Consider the following 2,599-nt stretch of genomic DNA (forward strand, 5'->3'; position numbering starts at 1 on the left):
TCAATTTAGGGTCAGAAGGGTCAAAAAAAATTCCTCCCACGCTTGGACTTTCCACAATGCGATTAAGGGTCAGAAGGATCAAAAAAATTACCCCATCGCACCCTTAGCTATCCGATTTAGGGTCAGAAGGGTCAAAAGAACAATTCCCCCCACGCTTGGACTTTCCACAATGCGATTAGGGGTCTGAAGGGTCAAAAAAATTACCCCATCGCACCCTCAGCTATCCGACTTAGGGTCAGAAGGGTCAGGAAAAATTATCCCCCCTCCTTGGACTTACCACAATGTGAATAACCCGCATGAGGGTCTGAGACGCTGGCGGCACGCGGCGTGATATATTATTATATTATTATTCTTATATCACCTTTTTTGATACATATTCATTAGAGCCAATGGAGCTTTATTGAATATGTTTGCCCCATTGCTCAAGTAATTTCAATTGTTTTTGATTAAACTTTCATTTCTCAATTTTCTCCTAATCGAATTGATAACTTAGGAGATGGAAAAAAAGAATTAAAAAAAAAGATGAATATAAGAAATCCTGATAAATTTAATTCGTCCATGAAAATATATATATTAGCGTCAGTTTTCTTTTTGTTTGATGCCTCTATTTTTAACGCTAATAATTTCTTATTCTTTCATAGTCGATTAATGAAAAATATTATACATAAAAAAAACAGGCGGTATATTTTATATCCCCCATCTCTATCCTTGTATCTACATACGGAAAAACATTCTTAATAAAGGTTTTTTATGATTCTTCAATTTTAAATTATGTATTTCGACCTTATTTATTATTTATAATCGCTGAAAAACATGAAAAAAACATTAAGCACAAGGAGAACAAAGATCCGTCCTTGAACTTATCCCTGTGACAGCGGGACGACGATACTAACGAGTTAGGATCATCGTGCAAAGCTCAGGGCAGATGGCGCCAGGGAGCAGCGTTGCTTTATTTTGGAGGGAAAAGTATGAATAACAACTTATATGGAGGTTGGGGCAATGAAGTGTTTGTTCATCTGAATTAAGTGAATTTGTTGTTTAAAATTGCGTGAGGTAAACATCAAAAAAAGTTTCTGGACTCAGTGAAGCTAATACAAATTCAAATTTGAGATAATTCTCAAGCCCTGTAAAATGCTAAATTGCTTTGTCATTATTTCGAAAATCTTGATTATTATATCCAAGGGCCATTCGAGTTTGCGCAGAGCGATTCTGGAAGCGTTTCAATTCTGTTTGTTTGTTATTGCACTCCCCATTAGTTCAGTCTACATCTCCTGGTTTCGTGTCTCTTTTTTTTGGACCATAGTTTGTGGACAGATACTTCTATTGTCCTGGCCACAACAAAAAAAACCCATGTTCATCAGCTTTGGTACTTTGAACGGCATTCTTTTCTCCTAGCAACTCCATTTCCTCTGCATCTTTACATGTGTCATTAGGTTCTTCATCCCCAAGCTCTTGCGCTCGAATACTTCCACATTTTTTAAAAATTGGATCAGAGATACGATCCTGTTCAAAGCACTTTCACCACCTGCGTTTTCCAGGACTAGCAGGGAAGAAAAAGCGTCATCAGGAGTGGAACAGTGAAGTAGAGTGATTTCTTCTCCTATTGGAAACACATAAAATTCAATAAGAATGTAAAATACATGATTTTATTGTTTTTTCTCGCGAGTTGACGAACCTGATATGTCCTCATCCAGTTGTAGAACAATTGTAATTGTCGGAACAGCATTTGTTTCCAATTTCGTTATCGTTAATTTTCTCCTGAAATATAATATGACATTTATACATCAATACACACATTGACATTTATTTATTCCTACCGGTTCTGTACTTAGCGAAACAATATAGGGGAGATGCTTACCTGTATTTTCACTTTCAATCATAAATTGATCTGGAGTAAAGTGAGCCTCGCATAAACCCTTTCGTGACATAGGGTTTACTTTATCGATACCAATAAAATCCAACCACTTCTTGTGGATTTCTGGGTATGTCTTTCCACAAGGGATCTTGAATCTAGATTTGTTTTTGCAATGGGGGAAAAAGCAAACGTACATTTTTTGATGATTATTTCTTTGCAATTATCCTTGAATTTTCTGAGTATATACGCTCGGTTTGTTGACAAAAGGTTGTTTTCTAGATCGAGGAGGCCGCCATATTGGAAGATACGCTGCTCCCTGGCGCTATTAGTACCTAAACTGACCACCGATGATCCTAGTTACTGGGACAGCCAGCTCGGCCAGAGGCCTATAAAGTATGATACAGGGAGGTATGATGAAGCTTTGATGTCGCCGACACCGAAACAGGGGACAAGTTCCAATGGAAGCCGCGCGCGGCACTGTTGCGTCCCTTCCCCTCACGCGGATTAGATCTCCCACCACACGCCGATTTTACTTGCGTCGCGAGTTCAAATCCCCGTCAAATAAATTTTTTTTTTTTTCATGAGAGAGAAATAATATATTTCGTAACGAGTGCAAAAAAGTGTTTTTTGGCGAGTGGGAGGTTTATATCACGAGCGGAAGGTGAGTGAATAATTTCACGAGCCAAAAACCACTTTTTTCACGAGTTACGAGGGGGAGATACATCCGCCGAGTCAGAACTGTAC

General features: G+C 38.4%; 1 long non-coding RNA gene across 1 annotated transcript; it reads right to left on the reverse strand.

Annotated features, from left to right (window-relative positions):
* Positions 1 to 781: 781 nt before the first annotated feature.
* On the reverse strand, positions 782 to 2,144 carry LOC107044817. Its single transcript, XR_001461373.2, has 3 exons — positions 1,859 to 2,144; positions 1,676 to 1,758; positions 782 to 1,600 (listed from the first exon to the last, which is right to left on the reverse strand). It is a non-coding gene; the product is annotated as an uncharacterized LOC107044817 (long non-coding RNA).
* Positions 2,145 to 2,599: the final 455 nt, after the last annotated feature.

This window comes from Diachasma alloeum, unplaced genomic scaffold (assembly GCF_001412515.2).
Source record: "Diachasma alloeum isolate Michigan unplaced genomic scaffold, Dall2.0 Dall_scaffold_00824, whole genome shotgun sequence".
In the NCBI taxonomy this organism is placed as follows: domain Eukaryota; kingdom Metazoa; phylum Arthropoda; class Insecta; order Hymenoptera; family Braconidae; genus Diachasma; species Diachasma alloeum.